General features: G+C 54.9%; 1 protein-coding gene across 3 annotated transcripts in view; it reads right to left on the bottom strand.

The window, feature by feature from the left end:
• Window positions 1–25,618, bottom strand: part of PAK4 (p21 (RAC1) activated kinase 4) — a 41,988-nt gene extending 16,370 nt beyond the window's left edge. Inside the window, exon 1 of one of the 3 annotated variants that reach the window (XM_082712167.1) lies at window positions 25,461–25,618. The gene's annotated coding sequence lies outside the window, so the exon portion shown is untranslated. Of the gene's footprint in view, window positions 1–2,930; window positions 3,124–25,460 lie in introns of those variants that run through there. The other 2 variants (XM_082712169.1, XM_082712168.1) reach the window with 2 other exon arrangements.
• Between the last annotated feature and the right edge of the window lie 932 nt (window positions 25,619–26,550).

Genomic DNA, 26,550 nt, shown 5'->3' with positions numbered 1-26,550 from the left:
AGCACCAGCCAAGGCCTGTGCTCCAGATGAAGGATCCCAGAAGTTCATGGGACAAGAACAAGGGCAGAAAAAACTGTACTGTCAATGACCAGAACCAAGATCAGCAAGGCTGCCTTGGTTAGGACGGAACCAGAAGCAACGCTAGCTAAATAAACAGTTCTTCCAGGGCTTCGGACTGGGATAAAGTTCCCCACTGTGCCCTACCAAGGCCCTGCCCAGCTGCACTCCGCCGTCCTCGGGACCCCACCCCTCCTCTCACTTCACTACACCTGTACTGGCCTCATACATTTTAGTCGTGGACACCTCAAGCTTGCTCCAGCCTCAAGGCCTTTGCACCTACTACTCCCTCTGCCCAGAGTTGCATGACTCACCCCTTCCTGATATCTGGGTCTTTGTGCAAATAAAACCTTCCTAGAGAGCCACCTGGGTGGCTTGGTAGGTTAAGCGTCTGCCTTTGGCTCGGGTCATGATCTTGGGGTCCTGGGATCAAGCCCCACATCAGGCTCCCTGCACAGTGGGGAGTCTGCTTCTCCTTCTCCCTCTGTGCGTGTGCTCTCTCTCAAATAAATAAATTAAAATCTCTAAGAAATAAAACCTCATTAAAGAGGTCTTTCGTGGATCCTGACAAAACCTGCACCCCCACTTTATACTTCTCTGTGGCCTTTATTACCATCTGACATCACATAAATGCAGACCATGGGTCCCCTCTCCTCCCTGGCCCCCAGCAAAGGCTCCCTGATAGCTGCAGCCCTTGTCTTTCTTGCTGTATCCTTGGCATCTAGAGCAGCAGACACTCAGCAAGTGTTTGTGGCACAAATGAATGATGCCACAGCCAAGTGAGCAGTTTGGAGCCTGAGGAGGAACAGACAAGGGAGGTGGGGGCGAGGGCAGATAGGCACCCCCAGCGCCTGTCCCACACAGCCTGGAAGTCGGACCTTCATGCCTAAACAGGAACCGGTTCCAGTCCTGCGAAACCAAATCTGGCTCTTTGTGAGTAAGCTGGCCTATGCACCAAATGCCACAAGAGGTGCCCCCCATTGATCCTATTTCTGGGTCCACCCCACCCCAGGAAGGCCCACTCCAGCCATGCTGCCTCGGCTGGAAATGTGAGGATGTGGCAGCCCACTGTGGCTACAGGAAAGAGGCAAGTCACATGGCAAGAAATGCTGCCGGCAATCCACTGGTCCCCGTAACGTGTGAAATCCCACAGGATGACACAGATCCATGGGTCACCCTGGCCTTGGGAAGCAGCTGGCATCGGCAGTCTGGGGCGTGAGGAGCAGCCCTGCCCTTCATGTTCTGGCCAGATATGCGCCATCTTTCTGCACCGGGCCTTTGCACAGATCGTGCAGGGTAAGGACTCGGCAGAGAGATGTGCTGCCACCAAGTGGGTCCTCACTACAGTTTACCCCGCTGGCACTACCATGGCCATGGTTGCTGCTGCTGCTGAATGCACAGGGGCAGGAACAGATAAACGGAAGAAGGTGCTGCACACACTTCTCTCCAGCCCAGTGCAAGGGTCCAGCCTTACAGTCTCTGCTGTCTTACTTTTTCAGAGCAGAATGGGCTGTGCTGTCTGGGAGCCCCCAAGAGGGCAGCGCCTGGGGCCATCCCAGCCACCCTGTGTCCCCAGCCCTGCCCAACACAGGGTGGGGCGCAGCTCAGACAGTGTGGCTAAATGAAGAGAAGATATTTCCTGGAGCCAGCTGGGCTGGTGCTCCGAGTCCCCAGGGAGGCCGGGTGGCAAGTCCGGCAGCCTCGGGCTCAGGTGCCTCCTCCCCTCCCAGCCAGGCCCAAAAGGAAACAGACACAAAGGGCACTGTTGGCGTCTGTCACCCCCCAGAGGTGCCCAGGGTAGGGATGGATGCCACAACAAACCTGAAAGTGTGGGCGAGCCCCCAGGGACCAGGAAAATCAGATCAGACTCCATTCTTTCTTCCCGAAGCAGGGCAGGAAGGTGGAGGGGGGTAACAGGAAAGAGGCACAGCCCTCCACGCAACTCCCTGCTCCATACACACACACACACACACACACACACACACACACACACACACACACACGGAGGAGTCCTCAATTCTGAAACATGAGAAGCCACCGCAGCCACAGCAGCCTTGGCCCAGAAAAAGACATCACACCCTGAGCCCTAGGTCCCGCCTCTGGAATACCAGTCCCGGCAGAGCCCGCGGGAGCCTTGTGGCCTCAGTGCGAGAATGCCGGGGAAGCAGTCAAAAAGAGGGGCCCGGCTCAGAGGAACCTCTCCCAACAGAAAGGCCAGAACAATCGGGGGCCCACAGCTGGGTCCCTGGAGAAGCCGTGGACCCAGGACCCCCTCCACAAATGGTGTAAAGACCTACACACACCCCCTTGATGCAGGGACTCCCGAAAGAGACCCGCAACACACACCGGCAATATACATGATATACACCAGCCACCAGCTCAGAACACAGGCCCATGCGTGCATACAGCCAACCCCAGATGCTCCCTAACCGCCTGACATGCCTGAAAAGGACCCCACACACACACCCGGGTACACTCCCCCAGCCACAGTGTTAGACCACGAGACCCACACACCCTAGATCCATACACAGGAGGAAAGGAGACCCCACAACAGACCCTGGCACACCCATCACCAACTCCTGGGTCATCTAGGGTGACTCAGTGAGGCACAGCCCCTCCAAGTCACCCCCCTTAGAACCAGACCCCAGGACTGAGCTCCCCCGGAGGCACTCAGGGACCTGGGAGGAGGCACGTGGTAAGTGCCAGCAGACGAAACACCTGTCTGGTAACACATGGAAACACAGTGACCTCGCCCCTGGCTCTGACCAAGAAAGGGGTGGTCCCCCAGCATAGGCTGACACCCTCCCATGGGCAGTCCTCCCCTCTCCTTCCCTCCTCCCCCCTCTGCCCCTCCGAGGCCAGGGTCAGCTCACCTCGGCCATCCTCCTCCCCGGTCCTGGGGCCACCGTCAGTGGGAGAGGGCAGTGGACTGACAGGCTTCCAGCTGGCAGCGCAGGAATGGGGAGCAAGGGGCTCCCCTGGCCCTGGATGTGAGCTACCCCCTAGGGGAGCTGGCTGGCCCCGCACTCTGGCCTCCCTGGCTGTGGGTGGTGCCTTGGCCCTGCCCTGGCAGGAGTTGGGCTGCCTGTGGCTCCAGTCCATGGAGGGCGAGGGCGGAGGGCGGAACAGAGGGAAGGAGGGGCTGAGCCCGGAAAGCCTTGGCCACCGGGCCACCACTGCCCTGGCAGAGGGAAAGGCTGGGCAGGGACACAGAAGCAGGGGACACAAACCTCAGCCCTTGCTCTAACAGGGTCCGTCTGCTGCCAGCACCCATGCACCCCCAGGGCCAGACTTGGCACCAGGAGACAGGACAGCAGGGGCCACACCACACGGGGCTGAGTGGGTGAGAGTGGCTGGCAGGGCGGCCAGGTTTGAAATGACAGTTGGGGCTGGGGGGGTTGGACGGAGGGAGGGAGCTGGGGGGGCTCTCTGATGAGGCTGGGTGGTTGGAGCTTGCCGGATTGGCCCCCCCACCCAGTAATTCCAGCCAGAACCCCAAGAGGGTGCATGAAGGGGGCCTCTCCCCACTCCATCTCACTCTCTCATTAGACGCGCGCAGGTCACAGTGGACCCCAGACATAGCCATCTCCAGATGTGAAAGTGGGACTGGTGAATGGTGGAAACGGGGAGGAAGAAAGGTGGGGAGGACTGGCTCTGTCTTGCCAGCCACGCCAGGATGCAACTAACCTGAAAGTGAGGGGCCCAACTCCGCAGAGAACTTTCCCTGGGCCAGGCCCTGCTCTTAGCACTGACCTGCTTTAAGCCATTTCCCCCCAGCAGGGTCCTTAAGGGACAGGTGTTTTAACAGGCTCATTTTACAATGAGGGAAACTGAGGCCCAGAGAGGTCCAGAGACTTGCCCAAGGCACCCTGCAGGGGGGGTTTGGCACCAGGCTTCCCAGGCAGCTGCTCTGAGCATGAGGCTAGCCTGCCCAGAACCCCCATTCCAGACAGAGGAAAAAGATGCTCAGACAGGAGTCTTCTAGAAGGGGTGCCGCCCCTTTGCCTCACACCTCCCTCCCCCTCCAGATCTTACTTCCTCGGCAAAGTCTTCCTGGGCCCAGGTCAGGGCTCCCTGGTTCATCACCAGTCACCCTTCAGGGCCTGCCTCAGGCACCCTCTCCTCCAGAAAGCCCTCCCTGACACCAGGCTGGGTCTGGTACCTCCTCTAGACTCCATCCCAGGGCTGAGCCCTCCTGATGTCTGGCTCTCCTGTTCGGTCACATATTTCCTGTGCTCCTAGCACTTGCCGGGCGAGCCCGCTGGGAGGCCCTGACAGTTCAGCAGTGAGCAAACTAGACAGAACTCCTGTGAGCAGCAGGGACCAGGTTCTCAAGTTCTCACAGGCGGCCCAGGACAGGTGCCCAGCTGACGGTGAGCCCGTGAGAAGCAGCAAGTGGCCCAGGCAGGCAGGTGGATAAAGACGCCCGTGTCCTTCCCCCTCCCTGGCTCTGGCACCTCCATGGAGACCACTCCCACTGCAGCCAACTCCCTGAGGACTTTATCACTGGGACCTGGGAGCCCCGGCTCCAAGGTCCTGGAAATCCTCCTCCTGCCTTCCACCTGCCCATCCAACCAGAGGCTCCCCACCAGGCCTAGGGTGGGCCTGGGGCTACAGCATGGCCGGTCTAGGAGACCCCAGAAGTCCTAGATCCCAGGCCACTCCCTCCTCTCTTGGGGGGAGAGCGCTGGTCAGGCAATCACCAGCACAGGAGCCAAGTGGGTGGGCCCCCAGACCTTCCCAAACCGGACAGGCAGGTTTGGGCTCTGGCTGGGGAGGCAGTCAGGATTGGGCAGTTTTGAGCCAAGGGAAACCAAGTCCCAAGGGGAAGGATGGGGGAGGGGGGGAGGAGGAAATACCCTTTCCCCAGAAGTCGCAGTGGAAACAAGTGAGGGGTGCTCCTGGGGGCCAGGCTTCGGGAGCGAGGAGAGCTTGCCCTAGGATCATCTCACACCAGAACAGTTATGAAACTTTGTAAACATACCCCCAAACCAAGACTAAACCAATAAACCCATGTAAAGCTGGTCACTTGGCTTCTCAACTATTAACAAGCCGCCATATCTGGGCTCCATCTCTCCCCTCTTTCCTTTCCGAGAGAGCCTACACATGCGTGTGCATGGGTGTGTGTGCACACACATGCTTGCACACCTCTTCTAAGTACATAAATGGCAGCACGCCATGTAATACTATTCTGACCTCACTTTTCTCCAAACAGTCTTTGGCTCCCCCACACCCCTGCCCAGGGAGGAGCCTAGCAGCCTCCAGTGGAGGGGAAGACACACACTGGGGACCTCGGGAATGCTCTCCCAGGCAACTCCCTCGACCTAGAAAAGTGCCCCCCTGGGTATGGAGCCGAAAGATCCAGCCTGCTTGCCTCAGGGATATGCATGGGGACTTGGGCTGAATCAGCCAGAAAGACTGAAAAACAAGCCAAGTGCTGGCCCAAGGTGGACCGACAATGATTGGGGATCTCCTGGCTCCCCCGAATGGTGCACGACAGTGAGAACAGACGACCCACAGCTACAGGTGAATGAAACCAAAACGGAAGCAGGAAAACGTGAAAGGACTTTGTTTAGAAAAAGCTCAAGGCTAACGAAATGAAACATACTGTTTGGGGCTGCGTACAGAGCTGACAAGACCAAGGGGAAGCGCAAGGCAGTGGGGTCCTCTAGAGTCGGGGGGGGGGTTTGGGGGGGCTGGCACCCCCTGCTTCTTCACCTGGGGGGAGGTGGCTATGTGGGTTTTCTCTCTAGAGTAACCAGTCATGCTGCACATTATGCTTTATACTCAAAGTGCATGCAAACAGTTTAAAATTACAATGTTAAAGAAAAAAGTATCTACGTCTTAGTGATTTTCCAAGCCTACTCCGTCTCTGAAAGCGCTTGTTGGTACTGCTTGAGCAGCAGCGTGGAGGGGCCACTGTGCCTGGAGCGGGTCCCCACAGGGCCAGCTAGGTGGTTTCCAGCCTTGTGCTCTCACAAATGGCATGGCCATGACACCTGTGCGCAGATGTCACCTCACAGGTGGGCCAGCACAGCCACGGGCCCAGAAATGGCCTTGCTGGGGCCAGGATCGTGACTGCCAAGCTGCCCAAGTTAGGGCTACCTGCCCCCACACCTCCACCCCCAGCCCCTTGGCCTCCCTGCCTAGGACGTCCTTGCCTGCCAAGTGTCTCCACAAAGCCGAGTTTCCTCCAGGGACCAGGGAGACCTTTGTAAAATCCAACTGATGTCCCTCTCCTGCTGAAACCCTACCAGGGCCTGCACAGCTAAAGCCATCTCCTCTCCAGGGACCCCCACTCCCCAAGTTCTCCCTGCCTCTCCGGGCTCATTCCGTCACCTTCCCTTCCCTGGGTTCTGGATGCCCGTGGCATGTAACCTTCTCCTACCACACCCCACCCATACTGTCCACAGAAACTCCAATGTTTGGCCACCAAATGCCCCCAGGGCGGGGGGTGCAGCTCTGTCCCTGCCTGGCGGGGCCTCTCGTCAAGGATCGCACCAATGAAGTGTGAAATCCCAGCAGAGAAGGGCTCGCTGGAGGGACGAGGGTGTGGGGGATCAAGGCCAGAGAGGGGCAGGAGCCAGCGAAGGGGCTGAGGACATGCCTGCACTTGGAAACAGAACTCTGGCTGTCCTGTCCGCAGAGGACCAGATCAAGGTGGCTTGAGTGGGTGCAGGGACAAATGACAGGAGGCAGCACTGCTCCCCGCAAATGATGAAGGCAGCCAGGACGGCAGGACAGAGAGGGAGGTAGGGGACAGACCAGAGGTCTTTGTCTGCCAAGAAAAGCAACACTTGATGAATCAGATATGGGGGCTGAGGACGAGGTGGGTGACCCTGAAACCGGGTAAACCTACGGCACCACCTGCCACACGAGGGAGCCTGCGAGGAACTCCAAAAGCCAGGCCCCCGGGCCCTAGAACAGCTCGGTTCAGGAACAGAAGGTGGAGGTGTCACCTGCCTCCCCTCCCCCAGCCACAGTAATGACACAGTGTGGATAAACCCGCGGGTCAATGAGCAGAAGAGAGAGCCCACAGACCCCCACAGATATACGCGCTGGTTTTAAAAACACTGATTTTTCTTCTTTCTTAAAACATACAGAATATTTATCATCTTAACCATCGGTAAACGGCCTAATTCGCGGCACAGCCGCGGGTTCATGCACATCACCGTCTACACCCAGGACTTTTTTTCAGCATCCCCGACAAAAACCCTGCAGCCACTGAACAATGACTCCTCATTCCCTCCTGCTCCCAGGAACCCCCTCTCCCCCGCCCCAACCTCTGTTCTCCCGACTCTGTGCACTTCCCTATTCTAGCTATCTCACGTAAGTGAGGGCTTACGAATCTCTCTCCTCTGTCTGGCTTATTTCACCAGGCATAACGTCAAGGTCCACCCCATATTGTAGCGTTTTTTCAAAAGCCCATTCATTTCTGGGGCTGAATGATGCTCCGCCGTGTCTGTCACATCCCATCTGTTGACAGACACTGGGTTCCTTCCACCTCTTAGCTAGTGAATAACGCAACACGAACGCCGGTACAAGGGTCTGTTCAGGTCTCTGTATTCAATGCGTCTGGAGGTACACCCGGGAGGAGGACTGCTAGGTAATCGGGTAGTTCTGTATTGAACCGTTTGAACAACTACCAGCCTGTTTTCCACGGCGGCTTCACCGGCTTAGGTGTCCACCCACGATGTAGAAGGCTGCCAGCAATATCTGTGATTTTCCCTTTTGGGGGGAACAGCCATCCTGGTAGGTATGAAGTGGTATCTCATTGTGGTAACTTACTTTCGTCCAAAAAAAAAAAAAAAGAAAAAAAAGAAAAAGAAAAAAGAAAAAAAAAGGTATCAGCAACTGGATGGAGGAAGGAGCGTTTTTCAGAGTCCTGGAAGCATGGATATCCACACGCCCCCAAACAGACCCTGACCTTAAACGGCACACTTTGTACCAACGTGAACTTATGATGGAGGCACAGAATCAAATATAGAACTAAAAAATCTTCTGAAAGCAACCAACCAAACCAACCGTCCAGGTCTAAGGCTAGGCATGGAGTTGTTCAACTTGATACAAAAAGATCCATAAAAGGAAAAATTAGTAATGCAGGCCTCATCAAAATTAAATTTTTTTTGCTCTGCAGAAGTCCACGAGAAGAGGGGGGAAAAAAGCGCTATGGATTGGGGAAACAATATTTGCAAACTTATCTGACAAAGGACTAGTATCTGGAAGAGAGAAGGAACTCTTAAAATTCCATAGTAAAAACCCCTAAAAATCCAGGTAGAAAACAGGCAGAAGACATGAGGAGGCATTTCACAAAGATGACGCCCAGATGGCAGAAGGGCCCATGAAAGGATGGAAGGCACCACGGGCCATGAGAAACACAGAAGTTGAAGCCACAATAAGTTATCATTACATGCCCAGTCGAACAGCTTAAAATAAAAAACACTGGCAACACCAAATGCTGGTGATGGTGCAGGGAAACTGGCTCATCTGCATGCTGCTGCGGGGGATGAAAAATGGTACAACTAAATGGTCTGGCAATTTCTCTACACCAGCAACTGCATTTCTGGTTATTCGTCTCAGAGAAACAAAAAGCTATATTCGCACAAACAACCTGTACGCAACTGTTTATGGTGGCTTTATCTGCTTCGCCCCCCACAGGGAGCTAGCCCAGATGTCCTTCAACTGGTGAATGGTTAAACTGTGGTACGTCCCTACCATGGAATACTACTCAGCAAGAAAAAGGACTGACTATTGAATTGGGCAATGACCTGGATGAAATCTCCAGACAATGAAGCTGAGTTAAAAAAAAAAAAAAAAAAAAAGCCTCCATTTTATACCATTTTTTAAAAATGTTAAGCTTTTTATGCTTTATATCTTAAATTCTCCTTATTGTTATAGTTCTTCACATTATGGTTGTGAAAACTGTTCCATAACACATCATATTCTTGAAATGCAGGATTATGAAAATGGGGAGTGGTTGCCAAGAGTCAGGGACATGCCAGGAAGGGGACGTGGCTATAAAAAGGCATTGGGAAGGATCCTTGTGATGGAATGTTCTGTCTCTTGACTATATCAATGTCATTATCCTAGTTGTGGTCTCATACTAACTAGAGTTTTGCAAGATGTTACCATGGGGGAAACAGGGGCGTTCTGTGTTATTTCTTAAAACTGCCAGCAAATCTACAGTTATCTTGAAATAAAAACTTTCACTTAAAATAGTAGTAATTTATGAAATACGCCAGACCCTTTCCCACCTTTTAGCCTTTGAATACTCTATTCACTCTCCCTGGAACACTATTCCACACACTAACTCTTGCTCCTCTTTCTGCCCTGGGCTCAGCTGTCTCCTCTTCCAGGAAGGCTTCCCTGATTTCCGAGGCCCAGTCCTCTGGGTTTCCTCCATCACAGCTGTGACAGGGGTCTGTGCTCCCCCTGAGGTCGCTCTGGGCTGTCATGACTGGTGCTGTGTCTGTCTGTCTCCATCACTGGACCTCAAGTTCCATGAGGGAAGAAGACCAGGCTGACAGGCCACCAGCCCTTTGCCAGGACAGGGCTGGAGGCAGAGGAACGAACGAGTGAATGGCAGTAAGGACGGTAATACCCACAGCTAGCACTCATGAGGTTTCTAAGTGCCACTCTCTTCTAAGTGTTCTACATGAATGAAATAACCTTTATACAATCCCATTTATCATGGGGAAACTGAGGCCCACAGCAGGAAGCCACCACATGCCAAAGGTCACCCAGCTAGTAGGTGGCAGAGCCAGGAAGCAGACCCAGGCCTCTACATACAGAGCCTTTGCAAGTGCTCTCCATCCTGGAGGGCCTCTCCATGAAAGGCTGGACAAGCCTGGCTAAGAGGGGAAGCAGAGGGGTCCAGGGTGCAGGCTAGAAAGAAATCATCTGGCCCCCAGCCCCCATCCATTCCCATGTGGAGGGACAGGCAGACCCAGGATGATACCAGAGCCCCCTTTATCCCTTACAGGTGCTCAGGGGAGGACCCCTTATGTATCAAGGGCCTATGACTGAATCCCTTTTGGCGACTGGGGAAGCTAGTAGTACCCTATACCAGGCAGAAAATGCCCATTGTCACATGAGGCGATGGTTTCAACCCCCCAGAGCGCCCTCCTGACGCCCCACCAGGGCTAGGCTGCTTTCATCTGGCTGCTGGGTGGATGTGGTTCTGACCCACGCTGGGGAACATTCCCAAGGGCACAGGACTTCTGGCTCCGTTATCCACCTGGAGAAACCTTGAGAGAAAAACAGAGCGAGTGACAGCCAAGTGCTCATGGTCTGGTACCATCAAAAGCCGAGAAACGTGGGAGCTGGTTTAGGGAAGTGCAGGGGCGGGGGGGAGGCGCTCACACCTGCAGATGGGCACCGAGGGCTCTAACCAGGGCAGGAGTGGAGGGCTCTAACCAGGGCAGGAGTGTTTTCTCCCACAGCTGGGCAGAGTGCATAAGGAGGGATTCAAAACTGGTCAAAGCCTCTAAGGTGGGGTCCGTCAGGTGACTCTCTGTCCCCCTGGGGGCACTGGACATCTCTCATGAGTCACCAAAACAGAGGCAACGATTAAAAGGAAAAAAGGGGGCGCTGAATTTATTTGCCAAGGCTGGAAAGAGCACATGAAGTAGAGGGCTTTTGAGGTGCTGGTGATGCCTGTCTTCTTGATCTGGGTGGTTGTTAGATGGGTATATGCTTGATCGTGATACTCATTCATGAAATTCAACAGGGAGTTACATACATTCTGCACGTGTGTCCTACTTGACACTTGTAGCAAACACTGGGGGCAGCGGTTCTGACAGCTGGGAGCTTTGTCTCTATACGCATGTACCTTCAGTCTCTCTTTTGAGCCCTATCTCTCAGCACACACACACACACACGCACACATGCACAGCTGAGAGCCACGAACTGCTACCACCATCAGAACAGCAGTCCTCTTTGGATGCGCACAGCTCTCGGCCTGTCTCCTACCAGGGAGACAGAGGCCTGGAAGCAGGCAGCCCTGAAGCCCTCCGACATGGCCACAGCCCCATGCCTCTCCACATCCTGGGCGCTCCTGTGTCCTATGGGAACCACACTCCTCAAGGAGCCTGTCTGGCCACAGGAACATACCCATCCATGGTGGCCCTGCCCCGACCAGCCCCAGGGCCCCAGCAGCCCACCATACAGAGTGGAAGGAGTTATTTAAGATTTAAAGTGTCCCCACAGCAGGGGCGGCCCCTGGCTGGCTCGGCTGGGCCAGACGCTGGAGACATAGGATGGTGGGAAGACCAGCTACAGTGTTTCCTGAGGGCAACCGTGCTGGTGCCAAACAAGGCAGCGAGCAGGGGGCTGTGAACAATCCCATGTGGCAGGGGAGGAGACCAAGGCTCAGCAAGGGCAGGTGCCGGTCCCAGAACACAGAGTGTGTACTGGAGCCAGGAGTCCGTGGTAGGTCGGACCTGGGCCCAAGTCCGCTCACTTAACCATGTTCCTGTCTCACTTGTCCACACGCTCCAGGACTGTATTCTGCGCTCGCTGTGTGCCAGGCATGGTTTTAGACACCAGGGACAGATCAGTAAAGGAGACAGTGGCTCCTTCTCAGAGCTGACATTCCCGTGGGGGAGATGAGACAATACACAAGTCAACAGAAGAGTGTGCAACCAGAGGGAGAGGACAGAGAGCACTGGAAAGGCCCCAAGGGGCGTGATGCTGGAGTCAGACCAGAGGGCCATGAGGAAGCCGAGTGGCGAGCCAGGGAAGCACGATCAGGGCAGAGGGAAGGGCCACCGCAAAGGCCCAAGGACTGAAGCAGGCCCGACACGTGCCAGAATGTGCAAGCAGCCAGCGTGGCCAGGAGGGAGGCTAGGAGGGGAAAGTGGTGGAGCTGAGGTCAAAAGAGGCCTGTGCTAAATGTGGAGGAACAGCGCGCGCCACTCATCACGCCCTTTTCTGTCCGGTCTCCGTCTGCTGGAGTCCTGACCACAGCCCTCCCAGGGAGGTGCTGCCCCCATCACTGTACAGAGGGGGAAGTGGGTGGGGCAGGGGAAAGCTCCCTAGGGCGGCTCTGCTGGCCAAAGACACAGCCCGGGCAGGAGAGCAGCTCTGTCCTGCAGGATAACTACTAGGCCAGCTGAAGTGGCTGGAGTCAAGGATGGGGTGGCTGAGGGGGTGGGGGGGTTCATGGCTGAGGGCCCACAATCCCAACAAAGCAGGAGCCCAAAGCCATGTACTCCTATGACAGACGGTTCTTGGAAGCTGGAGGCTGACACTCCACCCATGCCTCCTGGGCACCCCCCCCAGTTCCCAACCCTCGGTCCTCAAGCCCCTGCTGCTCAGTCTGGTACCAGTCTGATCGTAAGCAAGGAAAGCATTTTTCCCCATCTACTGAATTTTTTAAATTTAATGGAATTTACTTCATTTATTATTATTATTACTATTTATTACTTTATTTATCTTACTTTACATTTTATTTATTTATTTATTTATTCCCAGTAATCTCGACACCCCATGTGGGGCTTGAACTCACAACCTCAAGAGCAAGAGTCGCACGCTTCACCAACAGAGCCAGCCAGGCTCCACCTACATTTATTTCAAAAGTGACCCAGATGCTAATGTTGTCCTGAGGTTCATACACACAGCACCACCCATAAAAGAAACAGCACCTGAATATGATTGAGCTTCCAGACCTGAGTCCCTGTTTATAGGAAACACGGAGGACAGAGGAACAAGTTGAATGACAACACAAGGATTCACTGCCTGGGTCCTGACGGTGGAAAAGTCAAGGAGACAAAGTATGAGGGTCTTTGGTGGACATACAAGGCGAACAGCAAGCACACAGAAAAACAGACACAAGAAATCCTACAGAAGACTTATGGGACCCATCAACCAGAAACACCCCGCACAGACCTTGTCTAGATTCCAAAACAAAAAAGCACGCTGAAAAAGGATGATAAGACAACTGGGGAAACTGACGATCTTAAGGAATCACTAGTTCTTTTTTTCCCGAGACAAAAGTATTGTGGGGTTTGTTTTCTTAGACTTTAATCTCTTACAGAAGAAAAATCTGAAAAATTCATGGCTCAAGTACGTGATGTATGGGAATTGTTCTGAAATAATCAGGGAGGTGGGGCTTGGGTTACAGACGAAAAAGCCTGATTATCAGTGCTGACTGTGGGACACTGGGGACAGCGATGGGGATGGGGAGAGGGACACGGATGTGGGGAAGGCATGAGACATTCTCCCAAGAATGAATGAACACTTCCATTTATACGAACGTTTTCAACATTTCATAAAAGGAAATGTGACCTAATTCTAACAGCGAAGAGTTATGGATCACTCACAGGGTGAATTTTGGTTACTGAATCCGAACACAGGTCCTGCCTCTAATAACGAACAGTGATCACAGTCAAGGTGACGATAATGACATAATGATGGCAATACTGTGCTGAGCGTCACACACGCCACTGACTCACTCATTCCTCCCAGCGACCCCGGGAGGCGGCAGGAACCCGTGGGAACCAATGCTGAGAAATGTGCGGCCCCAGGCCTGGCCCGAGGTCAGAGAAGGCGCTCTGTCAGGGTTGGAGAGGCCCCGATGGGCAGCCTTTGTCCCCGAGCGTGTGTGGGAGAGGAGGCCAGTGAACCCTGCGAGCAGGGACAACCAGAAGCCCCGGCCTCACTCCCCCTCGTTCCCACAGTATCGGCTCCAGCAATGCAATATTCACATCTCAGCGTGCGCCTCCGCCAAGATTAAACCCTCGGCCACCCCACGGGAGCCTGAGATGGTGACCGTTCACAGATGATGCCAACAGACTTTTGGGCCCACGGAAGGATCTTGGGTCACAGGATCTGTCATGTCAGGGTCTGCCTGCGTGGACAGTCCTCCCTCGAGGTCGCAAAGCTGGCCCCTTTGCCCCCAAAATGTCAGCGGGAGGTATGCCCCCGCCTCCACTCCAGGTGCCAGGAGAAGCAAGAGAGGCTGGCAAGGTGACACCAGCATCCTTCCCACCCCCTCCCCACCCCTCACCCCCTGTCCTGGGGTCTGTGGGAACCATCCCCTTCTGTGGCCACAGCAGGATCCCGGCTAACAGGGGAAGTGGGGCGGGGGCGGGGGGAGCAGGAGAGAAGCAGGGGCAGGGGAAAAAGGGAGAGAAACAAAAGGCAGAGACATGGAGAGAGAGAGGAGAGGAGGGAGACAGAGAAGGCGGCCCACTGGGAACCTGGAGGACCCAGGCAGACAGGACAGCGGCAGAGGCTGCGTGGCCCCTGGAAGCTTCTGGGCCCCAGCTGCCTTGTCTGCAATGCCACCATGTGCTTGTGGGGGTGATGTGGTTCCGTCACACTATGTCAGAAGTACCCCTCAAAAAGTACCCCAAACGTTGTGAAAGTGAACACTTATGCTGGTTTTGGAGGCCAGGAGCTCTCATCCCAGCTAGTCACACAGGATGCCTTAAAAAAAAAACCCAAAAAACCCAAAACCCCTGATCAATGCTCAGGCCCCCACAGCCAGAAACTAGGCTTCAAATGTGTAGGCTTGGGGTTCTGTATGGTGGTCCCCACCACGGGGAGGGGCAGGGGCCCCTCTGCCTGCCTACCCTCCCCCACCTCGGGCCACCAGGAGTCTGGGGCTGCTGAGGAATCCAAGGAATGAAGCCTGGGCCTGGCACAGCCATCTCTGGGTCCCCTCCCCCTTCACAAATTCCCAGGAGCCCATCCTGTGTCTGGTCCAGGCAGAAGCCTCCCCTGGGAAGGCATCAGCTGGCTGAGGTCTCCCAGTCCTAAATCCCCACTCCTAGCCTTTTCCTCCAAGTGCCAGTCCTGAACCCCTTCTCCTTTTGGGTCCCCTCCACCTCAAATGCTGGACCACAGGGCCCTGCCCAGGGGTCCCCTTCACTGAATGCTTACCAGTGGTGGAGTGAGTGACCCTGCCAGCCCACAAGGAGCCCGCAGAGCTTACCACCTGCTCCGGTGGGCAGGGATGACCCAAGAAGGCTTCTCAGAGGAGGTGACCCTTAGGATCAAGACGCAAACATGAGAGAAGAACACTTAACGAAGGTCAGCGAGGCTAAAGTGCAAACAGACCACCGGGACAGGGCCGAGTCTCGCAGGGGAGGGACCAGGTTTGGGTCCTCTCCCCAGGCAGTGGGGAATATGGGAGGATTTCAAGCAGAGAAGGGGCCCCCACCCCACATGTGCTGACTCTGGCCACACATGCTGCCCTCCACCCTTCCTCTTTCACGGGGATGGAGAACACCAGCTGGCCCACTGAAAAGTGCCGGGGATCCCCAGGTCCTGCCACCCCCGTGGGGTAGGGCCTGGCCCTGGCTCCTCCCTGCCACGCTGTGGGGAGACCCCACCAGAGTTGCTTCCTGCAGCCCTGAGCCTGTTCCCCGATAATTAAACCGTAAGCTGATTAGTCAAGGAAAACCTTTAATTAGCCCTTGAAATCATTCAGGAAAATTACAACCTCCTCTCCGGGCACCCTGCCCACCCTCTGCCAGGGACTAGGAGTGGTGCCAAAGAGGAAGCAGAGCTGGGGGGGGAGGGTGGGGGGCTCCTGCCCCTCATGTGAGCCTTACCCGGCAAAGGCAACCCAGGGAGCAAGGCGCCTCGTGAGAAGAGAAGGCACAGAATCCACGCCGGCCTCGTCACAAACTACCTCAGAATAAAGCCACTAAGCCACCAACAAGTGGGCAAGGAAGATACTGGAAAAGTGTGGCACTCTCCTGAGACATCAGAAAAGACAAATAAATGGAGAGATGGACCATGTCCATCGACCGGGACACCATGTCCATCAACTGGGAGACTCAGTGTTGCTCTGGGCACATGACGAGATACATGTCTAATATTGAAGTAGAACTGAAAGAGCCAAGAATGGCCAGGACACTCAGGAAGAAGAATAAGCAGGAGTGTTTGCTCTCCCCAAGATCAAAGCTTCGTATCAAGGACAGAAGCGAGAGCGGGGTGGTACGTGAACATGCCCGAAGAGAAAGAAACCGACGGGGCATCCAGCACCAGAACCACTTACACAGACATGAGGTCTATGATAAGGGTAGCCATGGAGAAAAGTCAGTCTGTTTTCATTACATGGTCCTTGGATGACTGGGGATCCAGGTGACAAATATGAAATTGGATGCCTACCTCACACCACACACACATACATACACACACACACACTATTCTAGAATAAAGCAAGGTGAGAGGCAGAATTATAAACCTCTACAGGATATGAGTGATATATTTGACCACATTAAAATTAAGTGCTTCTATTCATCAAAAGCCACCATAAAGGAACTGAAAAGACGAGCAGCAGACAGGGAGAATGACAGCAGCTTCGAAACAAAGGCTCTCACGCAGAACCTAGGATTTAACTCGAAGTAACAAGTAAAAATGCAAACAGCCCGATGGGAAATAGGCAAGTGACTTGAAAGGGCTCTCATCTTCGGGAGGAGCTCCAGATGTTCCAGGAAGATGGGAAAAGCTGCTCCACATGACAGTGACCACCTGGCCACCAGCGAAATACAAATGGCATCCTGAGGACATCTGGCCAGATCTGCTCTCACCAGGCCCAGGCTAGCACTCACCACTCACCACGGGTGCTACTGTTCCCTGTCTGTGAAATGGGCTGAATGCTCAGAGCCCCCTTCTGGGATCCCAGGTGGGACTGGGCAGACACAGGGGAGTGCTATGTGGGGCACTGGGCCTGGCAAGGTACAAACCTTCCATTAGTTTTCCCTACTAATCAGCCTAAGGAATAATCACTCCCCAGACCCAAGGTCATTTCAGGTCTTCCCCTTCCTCGGAGCAGGGATGCCCCAGAAGGCCGAGAGTCCAGGAGACAGACACCAAATGGGTAGCAACTGGATCTGTTTACCCACCAACCGCTGTGTCCCCAGAGGCCACGAAGGGCCAGGCACTCCGGAGTGTGCAGAGGAGAAAAACGAAAACAATCACGTTCATGTTTATACCGCAGGCCCTGGTGTAAGTATGTTAGGAGCAGAGCTTTAGAGATGCCCTAGAACACCGGAGTGGCCTCGATTCTAGAGAAGGACAAGCAAGACATGGAGAGGCCCCAAGCGGCTGTCTGCGTTCAAATCCAGACCACAGAACCACAGCGTCGAGGGCGATGCTAGCTACCCTTCAGTTCTGCAGAGGCCCCTGCACTCTCCCCTCCTCTCCCTCAGCCAACTCCTGCTTACCCTTCCAGTGGCATCCCTCCTCACTCGGGGCAGGTCCCCTACCATGCACCGTGGCAGCGACACTCAGGGCTTTTACGGGCTCATTCATACCCCCTCCCCGTCACGTTCAGTCTGCCAGTGTTTATTGGGCTACCCTGGAGCATATAGATCAAGCTGAGGTTATACCAAGGAACACAGTAAGGGCCCCCCCTACCCACCACCCCATGGAGCCAAGTTATGAGGGGCAGGGACGACAAGAAGCCAACTGACCCACAAATTTTAACATAATGTAAGTAGCAATGGTAAGAGCCACAAAGAAAATCAAGTCTGGGAAGGTGGAAAGCGGAGAGTGACCAGTCCCAGACCAGGTAGCATGAACCAAAGGCCCTGAGGCAGGCCCCAGCCTGGAATGTTCCAAGAACAGCATGGCAGGAGAGGAGGGGAAGCTGGCAGGAAAGCTGGGCCAGGATCTCATGACCCATCCCTGAGGGAGATGAAGCCACAGGAGGGTCCCAGCAGTGCAGCAATGCGATCTGACCCCAGCTCCCTCTGGCTTCATAAGAGGACAGACTGCAGGCTGGGGTGAGGGGGGAGGCAACCGGGGCGGGGGGGGGGATGAGTGGGGAGACAGTCCAGGCTGGACAGACAGGAGGCTGGCTTAAACAGTGGCTGCCACCAGAGGAGCTCTGTAGGTAGAACAGGTGGCTTTCCTGACATGGTGGCTGTGAAGGAAGAGGACAAGAGGAGTCAGGATGCCACGGGACTGCTGGCCCCACTGAGAGGATGGATGGTGCCTGTTAATGAGAAAGGGTCACAGGCAGTGGGGGGGGATGGGGGCTTGGGAGTCCGGCTCATTTTACCTATATGCGTGTGGATCTGGGAGCAGGGTCTCGGTCTCCTGCCTGATAGAGCTCACAGAAGGGCACCTGTGTGCCCCACCCCGGCTTCCCTGGAGAAATGTATGCATACACGGCCAGGACATTCAAGGACACTGACACCCGCACAGCAAGAGACAGAGAGATCAGCTCTGGGTTGTTTTCACACTAGAAGAGTACACAGCAACGAGGGGGGACAGACTACGGACACCCTCGGCCATGTGGTTGGACCCCACAGACCAGGGATCAAAGAAGACAGCCATTTCTGTGAAGTTCAAAAGCAGGCAAGGTGGTATTCTGTAAACCAAGGATGGACGCCTGGCAGGGACTCTCCAGAAAGGCAGGGACACGGTGACCCCCAAGGTCAGGGTCGTGATCACTATTGGGGCCAAGATCAAGAGGGTGGTGGGGAGGGGGGGAATGCAACTCCCAGGGTGCATGCAGTGTTTGCTCTTCCCCTAAGCGGGGCGAGTGTTTGTTCATCCCACACTGATGTTAAACCAACAAGTGCACTTAGGCCCATTTCTGGAGGTACGTTACACTCCGCAGTTAATAAAGGTTTAAAAGTAGAAGAATCATCAGTGTACACAACCATATATACACAATAGGGCATCTCAGAGTCAGATCATCTGGGGGGAGGCTGCCCATGGAAGATTCACAAGAGGACTAAGCTGTGGACGCCCTAGTGGGCCACAGAGGGGAACCTAGGGAGAGAGGAGGCACAAGTGCCTGGGGTCCACCCTGGGGGAGATATGCTGAAACGCCCTGCCTTCCCGCATGTCCTACTTTCTCCCTCTTCTTCACAAGGCAGGACAGAGAGGGGAGTGAGGAGAGGGGAGGGCTGGAGGCAAGCAGGAGGAGGGGCCTTCCCATCCTGTAGGAGTGGCTGAAACCAGCCTGGGGAAGCCTGCTGGAAGCACAATGCTCCTTTATCAGGAGTTTCCAGGGCCAGGCAGGCCACCTGGGGTTGGGGGCAGGGAGGGCCTTCGAGGGAGCTCTCTGTCCTGGGACCCAGCCCTGACACCCCCACCTGTCAGGTGCTCCCTACCAAAGCCTGGAAGGAAGACAATGGGGCGACGTGGGGAGGGAGAGCCTTCTAATTCCTCAGGCTAGTTTGGGAGTGGCAGAGGGAGTGACCCCAGGCAAGACACCCAGGGTTGCAATCTGCCCCCCTCCCTGCACGAAAGAGGAATCATAGTAACACCTACATTCTGGGGTGCTGGAGGATTAGCTCACAGGAGGTGGCCTGTTAAATGCTACTACACAGAATAAGGCAGTGTCAGCACTTACTATGCATTTTGCCTGAAGATGATGCCATATAGCCTCAAAGCCACCCTGAGGAGGCACCATTAGCATCTCCATCCTGTGGATGAGGACACCAGAGCACAGAGCAGTGACGTTGACTGGTCTGGAGCCACACAGCTGGCCCCAGAGCCCAGTGCAAGGCCTCCACGGTGTCACACAGGTTAGGAACCCCAGTCTGGAGCCCTGCAGGCCTGGGTCCCAGGCCTGGATCTGCCCCTTATTGCCTGAGGGGCTTCCAGCCCGTTCCCTGGTTTCCCCGGTTTCCCCTTCTTGGGGCAAGTACAAATCCCACAGATGGCCAGCTCCGGTGAAAGGAAGCCCAGGGGGCTTTCCACACCACAAAGCTGCTCCACTTCCCCACTGGGAGAATCTTCCGTGGCCAGCAAAGGCGAAGGCTCAAATATGGGAAGTTGGGCTCCATCTGGGTAGAAACAAAAGGAGGCAGAGCGTGGGGACAAACAGAAGAGAGGCCAGGAACAATGGCTGTCTTGGGGAAGGGATGTCCTTGTCGCTGGATACTACCTTCTGTGCTGTGCGCAATTATCATTTAGGGGACTAGGTAATGCATGCGCACAGAGCAAAAATGTGCCTTCCTGAAACGAAAATGCTGGGAAAGAGAAATGAGGTTAATAACACCTTCTCCTCAGGGTCTCTGGGCAGAGCCACCAAGCTGATGCTCACGGGGCACACAGCCCACGCCTGGCAGGCCGTGAGCCACGGGTGAGTACAGTATCACTAGAGGCTGGGAGCTGGCGAAGGGAAGGTTGCAGCCCAGGGGGGATATGGCACGAGAAAATGGAAATTGTTAAAATTGTTGAATTATTAAATTGTTACCACAAGCTTACTGTGTGCCAGGCGACTCGGGGAGCTCTTCCCTGCACAATCTAAGATCCTCTGGACGGCCCATTTAACAGGTGAGGAATGTGAACCCATGGAGGCTCTGGTTCCACCCCATGGACCCCAGCTAGTGGGTTGGGGACATGAGTAGGCTGCGTGGCCCCTGCAGAGAATTCACCACTGCCCCTAAGGATGGCAGCAGCACCCAGGGAAAGGCAGGGCAGGACTAGAGGGCCCTGGAAGACAGGCTGCTGTGAGTAGTGGCTTCCGTCACATCTGCCATCGCCGGCTCCCCCGGGGACCTGGGAAAGCTCCCCTCTGACCCTTCTTGCCCGCCCCCCCCCCCCAACACCTTCCTCTGGGCCCAGGCATCTGGCAGAAAACAAGCCCCAGCCCCGGAAAGGGTGGCGGGGGCGGGAAGGGTCCCATTTCCCCGGCTGTGACTTGGAAGGAGACTGTTTCCTGCTGGCAGCATCTGTGGCCTCCTGGCTCGGGTGATGGGACAAACAGCTGCTGGGGACACCCCGACCGGCGTCTGGCCAGGAAGTCTGGTTTACTGTGAGCCAGCCGGACAAGGAGGGGTGAGGCTGTGGAGAAGAAAGTGAAGGGGCTGTTGGGGGGGGCACCCAAGGGAGGGGAGGACCCAGCGCCCAGAAACACCCCAGGTTGACCAGACATCCAAGGAGCTTCTGTCTAAAAGAGGAGCCTGGGTCAGAACCAACTGGACAGGAAGTGGCCTTGTCTTATCCAAACCATTTCCAAATCACTGGGGGCAGCCACCACAGACAGTGACTCTAGAATCCGAAAGCCTGGAGTTTAAGTCCTACCTCTCCTGCTCGCCTGCTTTGTAACCTTAGACGCGTCACATACCTGTGGGTCTCAGTTTTCTCATCTCTGAAATGGGGATAACAACAGTACCCACCTTGTAGGTTGTTGTGGAGATCAAATGGGTTAATACAGGTAAAGCTGGGGCGCCTGGGTGGCTCAGCTGGTTAAGCGTCCCACTCCTGATTGTGGCCGAGGTCATGATCTCAGGGTTGTGAGGTCAAGCCCCATTGCTGGGCTCTGCACTGGGCATGGAGCCTGCTTAAGATGCTCTCTCTCCTGCCCCTCACCACCATGTACACGCGTGCATGCTTTCTCTCAAATAAAAATAATAAAATCCTAAAAAAAAATCTATAGGTTAAGACCTCACAATCTTGGCAGCACACAGATCTGTTTTCCATCACTGCCCCCGTCATCCTATCCACCTTCGTCTCCTGCTTGGACCGCTGGAGCAGCCTCCCTATGGGTCTCCCTGCTGCTGCCCCCATGATCTGCTCTCCACATGGCAACATGGGTGATCCTTATGAAAAGGAAACGAGATGTTGCTGAAAGCCTTCTAGTGATTCCCCATTATACATGGAACACAATCCACGCTCCTTACCTCAGCCTATCAGCCTTTGGCCTATCTGCCACATCTTCCCCACCTTCCCAACCTCGCTGCCTACTCTGCCACATGGGCCTCCTTGATAGTACTTGACCATCCCAAGCTCAATTGGACCTCAGGACCTTTGCACTTCCCACTTTGCACTGCTCTATTCTTTCCACCTCCTTTTCTTAGGCCTGGCTCACTGCTGGGCTGTCATTGTCTCAGGACGGGTCTGTTGCCTTTGTATACTAAATCCATGCAGGCAGGGCTGGGGCTGTGTGGGTCACCCATGGGACCAGTGGTCACACACGAAAAGAGTATAACAAGACTCTGCCCCTCCCTTTCCACATTCCACCTCCTTCCTGCCCCCTTCCTGAGGAGGTTCAAGCCCAGGCCCACCAGGGAGCTTCTGACTTGGTCAGGGGTGGGGCAGGCCTCGGTACCTACTTCAAGTCAGTACAGTTTCCTTACCCACTGTCAGTGCTGAGAGATGCCTCCTAAGGAAAGCTGGGTCAAAGCTGTGGTCACTGTCCTACATGTCCTTGAGGGCAGAAGCCTGGGTGTGGGCTCTCTGTGGGTGTCAGGTCTCCGCCAAGCCCAACACATGAACCATCTTCCCAGTCGCTCCCAGCCAGTCTGGAGGGGCCATAAGCCCACCATCTCATGGCTGAGTAGAACACTTCAGCAAGGCCTATGGATTTGCCCCAAAGCAGGACATGGAGTGAGGGGAGCCCTGGAGCCTTGTGGGACAGCAGACTGGTACCACTGCCTAGGAGAACAATCTGGAAGGCCCGGCATGTCCACAGTGAGCCACAGGCCCAAGACAGACTCTGGCCACAGTATACAAGGAGACATGCTCTAAGATGCTCAATGTGGCCTTGTCACAGTGTCTCAATGGGAAACCACCCCAATGTCCACCAAAAGGTGACCAAATAAGTCCTATGTGGCGCAAGCACAAAAAGACATACTCACAGCAGAGACACTGAATCCTAGAGCTACACACACGTCCTCACAGAGAGAAATGCAAACTCGAATGCTGAGCGGAAAAGAGCAAGTTGTCTCCCAAGACACCGCTTCCATCACCCATCAAACTGTCAAACAGCGGTGGTCCTGCCTGGCTGGCCCCCGAGAACCACGAACCATGTACTGAGGCCCGCCCTACCCCCGACCAAGTCAGAAGCTCCCTAGCGGGCCTGGGCTGGAGCAGTTTTGAAAAGTTCTGACAGCAGCGGGGAGCCGGGACTGAGTGCTATGGCTCTATCATCTGTGAATGAATTCAGAGGTCCAAACGGTAGGAAGACCTGCAGAGAGACAGACACACCAAATCCAAATCCAGCACCGGGGCGAGCAGGCAGGGAGCCGGGCCTTGAATGCCATCCACCCCGAGTCCCATCCTGGGCCAGATGCTGGAGGCGTGGTGTGGGGGGGGGGGGGGTCCTGTTCACTGAAGGCTTTACTTTTCCCCCGATCTAAAATGTATGCTAAGGAACACAAGTGGCAAGTAAGAAAGCACTTGCCTGAGGTCCCAAGGCTGGGGACAGGGCAGGGACCTGAATTCGGGTTTCCGATGGCAAAGCCGTAGCTGTGCTTATCTGCACCAAGCCCGGGATGCTGAGCAAGCTGGCACCACGAGGAGGAGGCTGGGCCGGCCTCACAGAACTGCCTGGCAGTGTGCCCACCCGGTGACCCTGCCAGAGGTGGCAGGGGGTGGTGTGGCTGCCTGGGAGCACCAGGAAGCAGGTGGAGACGGGCCCTCCTCCATCTCTGAGGTCTTCCCCAGGCGGCAGGACTAATGCCAACATAGCACAGAGCGGGGGCCAGTCTGGGGTCACTGTCATATCCATTTTGCAGAGGAAGAAATGGAGACCCAGGAAGTAAAGAAACTGGCCCATGGTCACACCGCCCGGGAGTGACGGAGCTGGGTCTGAACCAGTCCCTAGCACTGCCCCACCGATATGGGCAGCTACCCCTCAGCTCCGACTCCCCAGGCTCTCCCCACCCCCAGGCCGGCCACCCTAGGGGTCCATATGTAGCTGTGGATCACTGGCTGGGGGTCTGGTTCCAGTCTGCTCCCACCAAGGGACACCAAGAGCCCCTGGAGGCCTGGCAGCTCTGTGTCTTATCTGCTGCCGGAGTCTCAGCGCCCAGCCCAGTGTCCAACATTCAACCACCAAACACCCTCCACTGGCCCCACAGTGCTCCAGGGGGGATTCGGGGAAGAAATAACATGGAGAAATTCCTGCCATATGGGGTCAACATTCTTGGGGTGGGGGGAGGCAGACAACACATGGTGCCCTGACAAACAAGGTAAGCACAAGGGCCTGGGGAGAAAACCAGACAGGGAGATAAAGAGTGTGTGAGGGACAGTGAGAGGCAGGTGATGCTAGAAGTGCTGCACGTGGGTGATGGTGAGTATGGGGCTGGGGCCAGGGAGAGGATTCCAGGCAGAGTTAAGAGGAAGGTCAAAGACCTAGAGGGTGGTATATGCCTGCAGAGTTGAAGAACAGCAAACAGGCCGGTGGGGCTGAAACTTGAGAAGCGACAAGGAGAGCTGTAGGAAATGAGGTGGGAGCAATCTGGGACCATCAGTAGAGACTGGGGTCTTAAGTACAGAGAACACTAGGCTTTGTACTGGATCCCACTCAGGGACACTCTTCCCAGTCAGAAGCCCATCAGACTCACTTGGACTCTGGGCCACCCACAAACACCCTACTCCCATGGGTCCCAGATCACACCCTTCCATGGAGCCCAAAGACAATCCATTCCAGTCCAGGGAGTGGCTCGGCCTTGCCCAAGGCCCCTGCTTCCAGGAACAGATCTTCCAGGCTACAGTGTAACAACAGGGGGTTAGAAGCTCGGGAATCCGTCAGACCCAGGTTGGAAATTGTGTTACTCTGCAGATAGACCTGAGCCTCAGTTTTCCTGTCTGTGAAGTGGGTCTACCCAGTACCCACTTCACAAACTTGTGGTATAATGAAACAAGAGCGCTGAGTGCAACGTTAGCCCTCATTAAGTATTAGCCAGAATTGTGATTATTTGAGGGGCAGTAGAGCATAGTACGTCTCTGGGACCAGAACTCGATTCTGAATCCTAACCCCACAACTTACTCATTAGATGATCCTGGACCAACCGCATAAGGTTGCAATGAGGATTAAATATATGTAAAGCATTGAAATGACCTGACACAGTGATTTATCAGTGTTTGCCATTATTTCCACTATGTGTGGGAGAGGGCTCCCCTTTGCCCCGCCAGGAAGCACCCTTGATCTCTCTCTGGGGCATCCCTCCCGTCCTCCGCAGCAAAGTCTCCCGCTAAGGTTTTAACTATTGACCCCTCAAGTATAACGTCTGTCAGATTGGGACCTTTGCCCCCTTTGGCCACGCCCCACATCTGATCCCTTCAAAAGGTACACCCCCACCCCCAAATCTCATGCATCTGCTCCGCTGGCTGCCTTCGGTAAACCTCCATACCACCGCCCCCACGGTTTCGAACTCTGACTCTAGGAAGTGCACCCTCCCTTCAAATAATTAATTTTGACTCCCTTTTCTGACACTCGCCCCGACCCCCTCGAACGGGCCCCACTTCAAATTTCGAACTTTGTGGTCCCCTTCGCCACGCCCCCCTTCGCTAGTTTGACCTCCGGATCTCCTCTACACCACCGTCCCCAGCAGCACTAACCTCTGACCTTTCCGAGGCGACCCTTCCCTCTGCGAGTGAACTTTGACCCCACCGACCCCGCCCCCTACTTGCGTGAACGCTCTCCCACCGCCGTCTCCCGGCCCTCCCCAATCCCCTGGCGAGACCGGTGATCCTACCGGCTCGGCGCTGCAGTCGCTCGCGGCCTAGCTGCTTGACCGGGAATTCCAAACACTCACACCGCCCTCAGCTCTCTTGCGCCGCCGCCACCGCGGCCACTGCCGCCGCCATGTTAAATCCCCAACGAACATCCGGGGCTTTCCCCCCTCGCCGCCCACCAGTCCCCATAGCAACGGGGCTGACCGGGCAGGGGGCAGGGCCCGCTCAGGGGCGGAGCTGGGCCATTGGCAGAGCCCGCTCCAGCGTCTGATTGGCGCAGATTGTCCAATCGGAGACCTTCGGGTAGAAAATGCCAAGCGGGGATTGGAAAATTTGGAAAGGGTGCGGGGGGACGCTGGCTCCCCGCCCAATCGGGTTCTTAAAGGGGAAATGACTATCCTCGTGTAGGAGTCCCACCTTACCCCAAAACGAGTTTGTGGGGTACGTGCCGCTCACCTGGCCAAATGCTTTCTTTGCATTGTCTCACTAAGTACTCACTAAAACTCTATCGTATTATCAATACCCACTTTACAGATAAAGGAACTGAGGCTCAAAGGCATGAACTGGCTGCCTCAGGATTACAGGAAGTCGAAATGAGTTTTGAACAACAGTCTGAGTCCAGGAACTTGACCTGGAACCAAGACACTATTTGATCTTAATCCTTTCTGTAAGTTTTTTAAAAAGTAATTAATTCGTTTAAAAAAAAAAAAAAAAAAGGAAACAACAAAATCCATAAATGAAACCCAGACATCCTCTCCTATGATTTCACTCGCTGGGTCCCAGCTACCTTGTTCATCCAGAAAAAATATCCGGAGCTCTCCCACCTCTTAAGGTCTTTGGCTGTTCTTTCTGTCTGGGACAGATTCTTCCTTCTTGGATCCTCAGGGCTCCTCCCTTCCCTCGGGGGTTTTACTCAACTAGCACCTTATCAGTGAGTTTATTCCTTCCCACTTGAACTACAGAGGCAAACGTCCCTCTTGCAAGTTACTAACTCCCCCCACCCCTTATCGTTTTTTTCATATTTTCCTGCTCTGATCACCTTCTAACAAACTAGATGATTAGCTCATTGTAATTTGTTTTTTTGGTTGTTTCCTCTACTGAAATGTCAGC

Source organism: Mustela nivalis (genome assembly GCF_964662115.1).
Source record: "Mustela nivalis genome assembly, chromosome: 18".
NCBI classification, from domain to species: Eukaryota; Metazoa; Chordata; class Mammalia; order Carnivora; family Mustelidae; genus Mustela; species Mustela nivalis.
This window is presented reverse-complemented; position numbering and strand designations above follow the sequence as displayed.